The sequence below is a fragment of the Nicotiana attenuata genome, unplaced genomic scaffold (assembly GCF_001879085.1).
Source record: "Nicotiana attenuata strain UT unplaced genomic scaffold, NIATTr2, whole genome shotgun sequence".
NCBI lineage: Eukaryota > Viridiplantae > Streptophyta > Magnoliopsida > Solanales > Solanaceae > Nicotiana > Nicotiana attenuata.
Window position 1 is genome coordinate 196,192 of NW_017670298.1, and position 11,918 is coordinate 208,109.

Here is an 11,918-nt window from a genome sequence, read left to right on the forward strand (position 1 = left end):
GTCCTTTTGGGTTCTCAGAAACCCTATCCCAATCGAGGTTCCTTTTTCGCTTATTCGTCTGATCTATGCTAGATCTATGCTGTGTGTGCCATTTTAGAGTTTTTCCCCAATTTTCCCTTTTCAAAACTGTTAGAATCCTATTTTTAGGGTTTTCTGAAAATGGTTTCTAAATGTTTCTGATTCTTTTACTCTTTTTATGTGTGTTCATGCTTGTTGTTTTATTCCTTGTTATGTTCAAGCCTGCTCTTGTGTTTCTTACTGGATCTTTTACGGAGATTCTTTTACCTCTTTTGTTCACATGTTAGCCTAGGTTATTGACTCGCTTTTGCTTATGTGTTTAAGCTCATGCTTTGATTTTTTTTCTGAGTTCTGTTGATCATGCTCTTGCCTACCTTCGTCTTAAAACTCGTAATTTCCTCTTACTTCTGTTTGTGCATATCTGCCTATCTCTGTGACATTGAATGATTCCCTCACCTCCTGCTCCATGTGAAACCCTAAGATTTGGGGGGTTTTCTTTTCTTTGAAGTGAAAGACACTAGGGTTTCACTCTGAAACCCTAGGTTTACAGACTCATGACGAGTCTGTAATCGAACTTGTGAACTTATTTGCCTATGATTATGAAAAAAAAAACTCTCATTGTTCTTCTTTGTTTTGAACTGCATGCTTATATATAAGCTTCCCTTTCAAAGTTTTATTTTCGAAATTCCTTTAATCAGGCTAAGAAATTCGTCACTAATTTCTCTTGATTGAACCTCTTTTGCCTTAATGATGTTTTCCTTAAATAATTGATCCTGTATCTTCTGTGATTTTGTACCAACGTTTGAATTATTTACTTTCTTAATTATCTCAGTCTCTTTGTGATTTACAACTGGAGCCGAGATCCTTTGACTGATTTTTAAACTTATACCTTATTCTTACTACTGTGCCCTCTTTCCTTAAATATCCAATTGTGTATGTGACCTTATTTGTGCACCATATGGTCTCTTTACCTTAATTTAGCCTTAATAAACTGATTCTCTCTTCCTTCTTAGTCGTCTGTACTAGACCCTTAATTAAAGGAGTCTGTCTACCCTAATTGATACTAATTTGATTAGTTTCTATGTTTATACCTTTGTGCCTACCTCACCTGTTTTCAAAACTATATAAAGGGCTCAGCCCTCCCCTTTTCAAAAGGGCAGTAACAACAAAAAAGTAACGATCAAGCAATAATAGGCAATTTGCTTTCTACTCCCTTCTTCTCTCAAATACACAGACCAGTTCTGTGTACTTCTCCTCTTTGCTTTCTAAAATACCCTTTAAGCTCTCCTTGAATCTTCAAGTGTTCTGCTGAAAACCTGAGTTGTTTCTGCTGCTTGCTTGCTGTGGTTACTCTGCTATTCTCTTACTTTACAACTGGTATGTCCATCTTAGTTTAAATACTGCTCCTCCACTATGTGTTTCACATCCTAGTTCTGTTATGCTTTCCTTTACTGTTTTTCTGCAACTTTGTCATTATTGTTCCTATGTGAATCCCCTTACCCTTTACCCTTTGTATGTGAGTTATGGTTCAGGACATAACAGCACTCCAATTTGTTGTCTATGATCCTGAACTGGATTCTTTGAATCCCAAACTCAATCAATGCCCATTCCCTTTTCCCCTTTTATGTGTCTGAGCCCTGGACTGGGGTCTGATAGTGTCCTAATCACTATCTAGACTTTGGTCTGACCTTCAAAAGGTCTGCTCCTAACTTGTTCAACCAAACAAGTGGTCAGGGGTGTGCCAGCCTACTTTGTAGCTAGGTATGACCACCACCTATCATGGCTCCCCAATTCCCCTTTCACTTTGCACTTACTCTTAGCTATAAGTTCTGCCCCTCTCTTGCAAGCCATGCTTTGGGACCCCTGAGCTCCCTCACAACTTGGATGCATGAGAGCTGGCTCTTCCACACTGCACTATTCTAATTCTGATAGTATCCTGGGTGTAAGCAATGCCTTGAATCCCTGAGATTCCTTGGAACTTTGAAACACCTTGGATAAAGAGAAGGCTTCAGAAATCTGGATCCCGGAAGTGGCTCAGTCGCATGTTATTAGACATTAAGGTTGAATTAGGCTACTCGGATCTAGCTGTTAGCTTTTGATGTATCTTTTAATTTCCAGTTTGATTCATTGGATTGTAATAATTTTGTATGAAACTCGGGGAGTATAGTAAAAGGGTGTGGGAGGGGTCTTTACTTTTCTTGCATCCAAGGGTTTAGAAATCATGAGTTAGGATTTTTATTCAAACTAGAAATCCTGCCTATAGGGTCTTTAATACTGATTCAATCACATAGAGACCATGCCTATAGGATTTAACACTTAACTTTACCGCAAAATCACCTAGAAAGCATGTTTATAGGATTTAACATTCATGTTCTGTAATGACACATATAGAGATCATGTCTATAGGCTCTTGCATTTCTGCATATACAAATGTCATTAGGCAAACCGTTTATAGGCTCAATAACAAAGTTGCATATAGACATCATGTGTATAAGACTCCTATTAATGTCATGAAAGGGTTTTAAAATCGATAAACGTATAGAAAGCATGCCTATAGGAAACCTCGTCTTTAATAGCATCATTCGTTCTTAAGCAGTATCGATTGCTGGAACTAGTGTCTTTACTAAAACTGGTAATTTTCTACTTCTGAAACCCGCTAAAATTGGTAAACCTTTTTCCTATAACCAATCTGCACTCCCCCGAAACTCGTAAACCTTTTAATCAGTCTACATCTTTTCTGAAACAACTGGTAACTCTTTTCTAAAATCGGTTTTGCATATTTTCTCTTTGTTTAAACTGATAATTCTTTTTTCTAAAATTAACTTGCATCTTTTCTGAAACTATTGGTAACTCTTTGCATCTTTTTTCCTGAAATTAATAGATCCTACGCCTAGGTTTTTATTTCAACTCATAAACAAAGGTTGGCTAATTAATGAATTGGGTCAGTCCCTCACAACTGTATCCGAGTTGCCTAATGCAGACTCTCTGTTTAAATACATGTGTTGAACCAATCCACTCGCTGCTTAATTTAATCTAAGACCAAATCAGTATTTGTCAAGGCATGCTAAACTAAATGATTGTTTGACTTCTGGGGTTAATTTGAGCCTTGTATGCTTGCTTGTCCTCCCCTTTTACTTGATACTTGTTTTGAATGTCGAGCTAGAATTTTATCCTTTAAACTCCACAAAGGCCCCCATTCCTTTCTTCCCCTTTAGGATTAGAAGTCCTAATACCCCGGGACTAATAGGATTCGGACGGGTAGTAGCATGCGATAAGTAAACGATACCGTTCCGCGCTTTAATACCTTAACGGGGTGGGAAGGGTAGACATGGAGATGATGATTACACGATAACACTCCGCGTACAACTGAGTACCAGTGTTGTGCGAATGATCCATGTAATGTATAAACCTAGGAACCCTTTCTCCTTCTTTATTAGTTTAACAGAATTTTCTGAATCTTTAAAGCTATTGCATTTTCAATTTCTGCTTCTCGCATGATCTTTGGGATTATTTGCACTAAGTACTTGACCTTTTCCTCTACTTGCACGTTTTTTACAAAAATTGCTCCTTTAATATTCAGCACTTCTTTTAACCTTTTGTGCTTCTTGTACTTGTTTATTTACATTTACATCTAAAGTCACAATTGTAGCATGGCCGGGAACCACACTAGTGGATCTTGAGGGGTGCCTAACACCTTCCCCTCGAGATAATTTCAAGCCCTTACCCAAAACTCTAGTATGCATCTTTAATTCTTCTAAAAGTGTCCTAATGCACTATAATCATTAGGTGGCGACTCTCCAAATTCTCAAAAAACCCAATTCCCAAAGTGGGAAAAGAGTTGTCTTCCCAAATATCGTGAACCCGATTCCGCGAGGAAAAAAAAGGGGGCGTCGACAACACCAATAAAAAATTAGGGTAAAAGATGACCAACTCGGGGCCCCTTCTAGGTCCGTCTACCCCATCAGGACTAGTGACAGATCCAAAAGAGACATTGATAACGAACCAAGATCAAACAGAGATCGATATCAGCCATATAATGGAGATCGAAGAAGTAGTGGGTCTAGATGCAACCCTGCGAGGAGTGAAAAAAAGAGTGATCGAGGTCATAATAATCGAGGACTCATGAGCAAAAATGATTTTGACGGACCCATCGCGTCTAAGGAAGCACCAAGGTTATCACAGTACAACTTCAACGTCGATACTGATGGTATCGTATCAGCCATTGGACGCATCAAAGGTACTAAGTGGCCTCAACCGTTGCAGTCTACTCCTGCCCAAAGGAACCCCAACCCAATGTGTAGATATCATGGCACCCACTGCCACAGAACCGAAGACTGCCGACAACTGAGAGAAGAAGTAGCTCGGTTATTCAACAATGAGCACCTCCGAGAATTTCTTATTGACCGAGCCAAAATTCACTTCAGGAATAGGGATGCCAACAAACAGATCGAGCAAGAGGAACCTCAGCACATCATTAACATGATCATTGGTGGAGTTGACTGTCACGCCCCAAAATCCGAGGAGTGCGACCGGCGCTCAACCGAGTAAACCCGACCGAGCAAGCCTGTTAGGTTTCATACTACCCAAATTCGTCTTTGGATAAAGAGGAAATGTACACCATTAATCAAATTCTATAAACATGTCATTAACAATTTCCATTTCATTTTCATTAGCAACTTCGTTCATAACTTTAAAGATATTACAAGTTTTATACATCTTTGCCAAACATCAATATTTCTATTTTAATTCCAATACCCGACACTACCCACAACCTGTCTATGGAGCCTCTAAATACAACTGAAGAGTAATATGGAAATGCCGGCAACAAGGCTCCGGCTATACCTCAAAATACAAAGTACATGATAAACAACGATACAGGACCCCGAAATAAATTGGGACTCACCAAGTCCGCTGAAAGGAAGATGCATCACTAGCTGCGACCAACATTGCGTGCTATGTAAAGATGTAGCGCCCCCGGTAAAAGGGACGTTATTGCCGTCAAATAGCACTAGTATGTATAACTAAACACCATCTCAATAGAAAGAACTATCATACAAGAACAAAGAAATCATAAACACCATCTCAATAGAAAGAACTATCATACAAGAACAAAGAAATCATGAAGATTCAACAAAAGCTTTAAACAATCACCACATCATCAAATAAAAGGAATCACATAGCTCTCACATAATTTCCATACCTCTAGGTTGGGACATTTCAAAACTTTTCATCATCATTCACAATAATTCACAATGCCACTGTTCATAATACCATTGTTCACAATATGCACATCATAACCGACTCCCAATTTCAATCACAATTTTTGTGCCAATATATATATATATATATATATATATATATATATATATATATATATATATATATATATATATACACACATACATATTCCACCGTGAATCTTAGCACGGATTCCGATCTCGGCCCGATCGGCTAGGCCGTCTTATTTGAGACGTGTACCTCAATCACAATTTNATCCATTTAAAGATGTAGCGCCCCCGGCAAAAGGGACGTTAGTACCGTCGAATAGCACTAGTATGTATAACTAAACACCATCTCAATAGAAAGAACCATCATACAAGAACAAAGAAATCATAAGGGTTCAACAAAAGCTTTAAACAATCACCACTTCATCAAATAAAAGGAATCACATAGCTTTCACATAATTTCCATACCTCTAGGTTGGGACATTTCAAAACTTTTCATCATCATTCACAATAATCACAATGCCACTGTATATATATACATATTCCACCGTGAATCTTAGCACGGATTCCGATCTCGGCCCGATCGGCTAGGCCGTCTTATTTGAGACGTGTACCTCAATCACAATTTCATTGTCACTTTCCAATCTCAATATCAGCATAATACCACCATGTGTGCGGCATGGCGTCCGATCACGGCCCGATTGGCTAGGCCGTCTTACCAAGACGTTTTCCCTTTTCCATCAATCATCTCATTTCAATATTTATTTCACATATCAATTCATCGGCACTTGGGGCCACAATCATTACATCATACTTGGCACTTGGCCGCATTTCATAATTCGAGTTCTTTTCACATATTTCACATCAATATCAATCTCAACAACAAGCCATTCAATTCAAGATGTCAAGTACAAATGAGAGGAAACATGAATCATGGTCATATAGAATATTTCAGAAATAATACACCTCAAGTTCATTAGCAATGGAACTTCAAACACAAAGGGTTCTTCCAAAAAGGAGGGGACACACCAACCCATAATAGAAACACACATCAAGTCATAAACAAGCAATTATACCAATTATTCTTTAATTACTCCTTTTCAATCACGACAATATACAATTTAAACATCGGTGTATGTAACAACTCGGATCACATTGGAGGTACTTATAAGGCAAATCATTATCTCGAATAGCCACTTGTGGGCATAAATTGAGTAAAAAGCCTTTAGGCCACTTTATTGTTGAAGTCATTTACGAAAAGTAAAGTCAAGGCTCATTTCATAATCTGTTTCATATTTTCTCATGTCATAGGCATCACCAGGCACAATTATAACTCAAGTTCTCAGCACGTTGGCCACACTCTATTTCCCAAAGTCTTTGATTTATTTCAGACATCTTTATAAATAGAGGATTTCAAATAGTTTGGCATAACAATCTTAATTTAAACTTGACTTAAAATCTAGGCATTTTAGCACATAGTTCACATTCTTCACTTATCCTCAATTTTCCAAGAATAACATATTGAACACATTGGGATACACCTTTCACATATATTCTTGCAACACTAATTCCTTTAAAATAACAAGTACTACATCAATCAAATTTCGGACTTACAATATTTGCATGGACACCATGGGAGCTCAATTTCTAAGAAGAGGGGTTTTTAGCCATACATACCTCAAAGAGCTTTTCCTTAAGTTTCTACAACATTCCGGAAATTCTAGCAATTCCAATCTACTTTGAGACATAACAAAATTGAACACAAGTTAGGAAGATATTCATGGTTTCGGCTCATTTGAGCATTTTATCTAACATTAGCTGTGCATCTTGATTTCAAGGCTCTTTTACAAGATTTCCTTCATTGCCCAACCTAATCTTTACTTATTCGTGTTCAACAATCTTCCCACAAACCTAATTTGTACATGCATGCATACATAATACTATTACACCCAAGAATCATACCTCAATAACCCATCTCATACCCGAAACTCGAAATTAAAGTCTAATGTATGAAACATTACCTCTTAGATGAAGAACTTGTGATTGGGTTCTTTGATTCTTGAAGATTGATGCAAGATTGGATGATTTGAATGTTGGGTTCCTCCTTCTCTCTCTAAAATGCTCTCATCTCTCTCTAGAATGCTCATGAAATCACCCAAAAATGAACCCCAAAGCCTATATATTAAAATGGGGTCGGTTATAAAAGTAGGAAAAATAAGCCTCCGAAATCGGGTCTGCGATCGCATAATGGACCGCAAACAAGAATGCGGGTCGCAAAATGCATCGCGGAACTGGTGCCCAAAACAGGGCTACACTGGTCCAGTTTGCGACCAGATTTGCGGTCGCAGATCAATTATGCGGACCGCATAATCGTTTTTCGATCGCAGAACTGACACAGGATCGCATTTTCCAGCCTTTGGTAATTTGATCATAACTTTGTGTAGGAATGTCCAAATATGAACGATTTGAAGCGTTGGAAACTAGACTCGAAGATCTTTCATTTGATAGGTTGTTCATCATATAAAACCTTATATATATATATATATATATATATATATATATATATATATATATATATATATATATATATATATATATATATATATATATATATATATGCTCGTTCAAAGTAGGGACTTTTGCAAACTCATTTGGAATTTTAGCCTATTATGAAATTTTCCAATTTGACTTAGACTTAAGCCTTTCCTTGGACCCAAATTACTTACAATAATACTTATACACTTATTTACCTAATTGATGCCCATCATGTTAATAGTACATACAATATTATAATTAGTCTACCTGGCACCACGAAGTCCTAAATTACTTAGCAAAATTTTCTGGGGCCTTACATTGACATCCCCCAAGGGCTGATGATAAAACGCACCAAAGTATCCATTATATGAGAAAAAAACTCGAGAATATGTACCGAAGGGAACCACATCTTTCAATGACGAGGATCCTGAAGGCACCGTACAACCACACAATTATTCACTAGTAATATTTGTACTCATAAATAAATCTCGAGTTAAACGTGTGTTGATTGATCTAGGTGGCTCAGCCAATATCATCAGATCGAGGGTCATGGAACAACTGGGTCTGCAAGACCAAATAGTGCCTGCAGTCCTAGTCTTAAACGGATTCAACATGGCATGCGAGACCACTAAAGGGGAGATAACTCTACCTGTGAACACCGTTAGAACCATTCAGGAAATGAAGTTCTACGTGATCGAAGGGGATATGAGATACAATGCTTTGTTCTAGAGGCCATGGATTCACAATATGAGGGCAATACCCTCAACGCTACATTAAGTGTTGAAATTTCCCACACCGGGAGGGATCCAAACAGTTTATGGGGAGCAACCAGCCGCAAAAGAAATGTTCGAGGTCGACGAGGTGGTCCTGATATCCGCACTATCAGCATCAAAGAACCCGAGATCTGTCACCAAAGGAGAAACCAAATAGCAATCACTGACGCCGACCCTGACCAAACTAGAAAAGCAGGAGAGAGGCGAGGATGAAGACTACGGAGTCCCTAGGTCTATCATATTCCCTGACGATTCTGATGCCACCAAGTCAATGGTTGAGGAGCTGGAGAAAGTTAGGTTGATCGAGCACCGGCCCGATCGGAAGGTATACCCGGGCAAGGGACTAACTCCCTGGCTCAGGAAAAAACTCATTGAATTAAATATCACTAACATATATTGCTTCGCTTGGTCCTATCTTGACATGACAGGATCCCACCGAAAATAACTACTCACAAGTTGAGCTTGGATCCGAAGTTTTACCCAACTAAATAGAAGAGAAGGCCTCAATCTGAAGTCAAGCATGCATTCATCAAAGGCAAGGTATCAAATCTTCCTAAAATAGGCTTCATTCAGGAAGTTAAGTACTCGGATTGGTTAGCAAACGTAGTGGTAGTACCCAAAAAGGGGAATAAATTTAGAATGTGTGTAGACTATAAAGACTTAAACAAGGCATGCCCCCAAAGACTCTTTTCTTTTGCCTAACATCAATCGCATGATCGATGCGACTGCCGGGCATGAGATACTCATCTTTCTCGATGCCTACTCCGTGTACAACCAGATATGGATGGACCCGGGTGAAGAAGAAAAGTCTTCCTTCATCATTAAATATGGCACCTATTGTTATAACATAATGCCATTCGGACTAAAAAACGCTAGTGCCACTTACCAACACTTAGTAAATCAGATGTTCGAAGAGCAAATAGGGAAATCAATGGAGGTTTACATTGACGACATGTTAGTTAAGTCCCTGCGAGCAGAGGACCATTTGGAACATTTGTAGGAAACCTTCAACATACTGAAATACAATATGAAGTTGAACACAGAGAAATGCGCATTCGGAGTTGGGTCCGAGAAGTTCCTTGTATTCATGGCGTCCAACCGGGGAATCAAGATCAATCCGGACAAGATAAAGGCAATAAAAGATATCACCATGGTGGACAAAGTCAAGGCCATTCAAAGGTTAACCCGGCGCATAGCCGCCTTAGGTCGGTTCATTTCAAGGTCCTCGGATAACAACCACCGATTTTTCTCGTTACTGAAGAAGAAGAATAACTTTTAATGGACCCCGGAGTGCCAGCAAGACTTGGAAGAGCTTAAGTGGTATCTTTTGAGTCCACTTTTGCTTCATACTCTGAAGGCAGACGAGTAGATGTACCTGTACTTTGCGGTATCCGAGATAGCGGTAAGTGGAGTCTTAGTCCGGGAAGAAGAAGGTACGCAATATTCTATCTATTATGTTAGCAGGACTTTAGGCAAGGCCGAAAGTATCCACACCGGGAAAACTTCATGGCAGGCTCAACTCCGAACGGCCATCAAGTCTTAATGTTTGGCAGACTTCGTGGCAGGCTTCACGCCGACCTTAATACCAGAAGTCGAAAAAATTATGTTAACCTCGAGGACCGCCTCAGGGATCTAAACCCTATTTATGGATGATTCATCGAATGCAAAGGGTCCAGACTCGGCATCGTGTTAAAATAGCCCTCGAGTAACGTAGCTAGGCAATCCATTAGAACTGTGAAATTGACTAAATATGAAGTTGAGTACGAGGCCATGATTGGCGGTCTCGAATTGGCAAAGAGCCTGGTGGCCGAAGTGATCGAGGCTCAATGCGATTCCCTCCTTGTGGTGAATCAAGTCAATGGGACATTCAAACTAAAGGAGGAATGAATGTGAAGATATTTGGATAAACTACAAGTAACCCTGCATCGATTCAAGTAATGGACCCTACAACACGTGCCCTAGAACCATAATAGCGAAGCCGATGCTTTGGCTAACTTGGGATCATCGGTTGACGATGATGAATTCAGCTCGGGATAGTCGTATAACTCATGAAATTGATAGTGGAAGAAGGACACGCCGAGATAAACTCGACAAGCTTAACCTGGGACTGGAGAAACGAGTATATAGATTACCTCAAGACCGGAAAGCTTCCCCCGGATCCTAAAGAGTCAAGGGCTCTGCTCTAGAAGGCGGCCAGGTTTAGACTCTCCGAAGATAATAGACTGTTCAGAAGAATGTTTGATGGCCCACTCTCCATATGTTTGGGACCAGAAGATATCGAATTTGTTTTGATGGAGGTTCACGAAGGCACTAGCGGGAACCATTAAGGCGCAAAATCGTTGGTTCATAAGATAATTAGGGTTGGCTATTACTGGATCGCCATGGAGAAAGATGGGAAGGAGTCCGTGCAAAAATGTGAAGGCTGTCCGAAGCATGCACCAATGATCCATCAGCCTGGGGAGCTGCTGCCTTCGGTCTTATCACCTTGGCCATTCATGAAGTGGGGAATGGACATAGTCGTACCCCTGCCATAGGCACCCGGTAAGGCTCAATTTATATTATTTATTACTAACTACTTTTCTAAAAATTCCTTATCATCTTAGCAACGTGACATTTTTGCAATTTTAAGGAAGCCCGGTATATTCTTTCTCAAGAATATAATACGGAGTTTTCCCTACTCTGATCTTGTCATGACGTGTTTTATCGCAACTAGTGTGTGTTAAAGGGAATGTCAAGAGAATCGTCTCATGTATGTTAAGGCTAAGCCCATCCTTCATTTTGGCATGATCTCATAACTACATGAGTTTGATAACGAGGCATAAAGAGAAGTTCTTATTTCTGAACTTATGTACATTATCCTAGTCTCATAAATTACAGTATTCTCCCTTATCGGGACTTTATATTTAATTGAGTATTGTCTTCTTCCAGTCAAGAGAGAAGAGGTTCTCTCTCTCTCTCTCTCTCTCTATATATATATATATATACACACACACACACACACATATATATATATATATATATATATATATATATATATATATATATATATATATATATATATATATATATATATATACACACACAATATTACAGTATTTTCACCACCATCGAGCTATAATCGATGGGAAGGCCTCATATTGGGCAACCTCTGATCAGATGGTAAGTTAAATGTCGAGTCTATTGTGGCTGAGAGCCTATGCACGAGCCCAGAATAGCCTAGATACAGAGCGTAGTATGGCCGAGCGCCTATGAGCGTGCCTACTACAACGGAGCAATTACACGTTCCGAGCCTCATAGGGCCGGACATTTATTTTACTCACTATATTGAGAGAGTTGAGTCAGTATCAGTAGGTAAGTATATCTCCAA